The following is a 992-nucleotide window of genomic DNA, read 5'->3' on the forward strand; positions in this document are numbered from 1 at the left end:
CATATATTTAACTCACATGTGGACTCACATGTGGAGGAAGGGTGGGGAAATCACGAAATACCTTATCGACGGCCCTATGACCAACCACTGATTGATGGCATGAAGCGGACGCGAATCAGGATGTAGTGAACTGTACTGCATGCTATCAGACTCTCACAGCAACTTTGCCGGCTTGTGGCGTAGACCGACACACCCAGCCTACGCCAAAAGCCGCCAAAGTTCCACATATATCGTACTTCGTGCTGCTTCTGTAAAAGACATATTCTATAGTTGTGATTTATGCACTGCCTAGATATAGAAAGAACCTTGCTTGCGGTACTAACGGGTGGCTGAATGCGCAAGGGGGTCGATCACTTACATACCCATGGACCCACTGAGCAGTGTGTGTGAGGTAGCAAATTGAGGAATGACGACATTGAAATATGTGGTTGGCCATGACATATACTTCAAGTAATATTTATTCAAACAAAACGCAGTATTTCTGGAAGATGAGAGGGTTGAACATGAGCATGTTGCCTCGTGTTGCCTGACTGATGTACTTCGAAGTACTAAAGTAACTAGCCTTGCTTTGCAGATACCTTATTCACAACTAATATAATGATAATGAGAGGATCTCATACAGCATAGTAGAGGATTTGCCCGTCGTTGTTGCTCGCATCCGACGGACAATCCATTTCTGCTAGTAAGGCAAGACAAGCATTATAGAGTCCTGAACCATGTCAGCAGTTGAGCTAACAATTTGACGTAGCCCTGTGATATTCCTACGAGTATGCGTTAAGTGTGTGCAATGTGACTTTGCGTGAAAGTTAAGAAGTAAAAACGTACAGCTGTGTGTGGAGCACAACGACAAGTTATTCGTGTAAATGCTAGCAATTGGGTCAGAGTGGCGGTGAATCCACACCTAAAAGTACAGATTTCAGTCACTAGGCGCGACTAGCTCATAGTGCATGTAAATCGCTACAGCTGTTCGATTGCAACCCCTACATCGTCTA

Source organism: Aphanomyces astaci (assembly GCF_000520075.1).
Source record: "Aphanomyces astaci strain APO3 unplaced genomic scaffold supercont1.29, whole genome shotgun sequence".
Lineage (NCBI taxonomy): Eukaryota > Oomycota > Saprolegniomycetes > Saprolegniales > Verrucalvaceae > Aphanomyces > Aphanomyces astaci.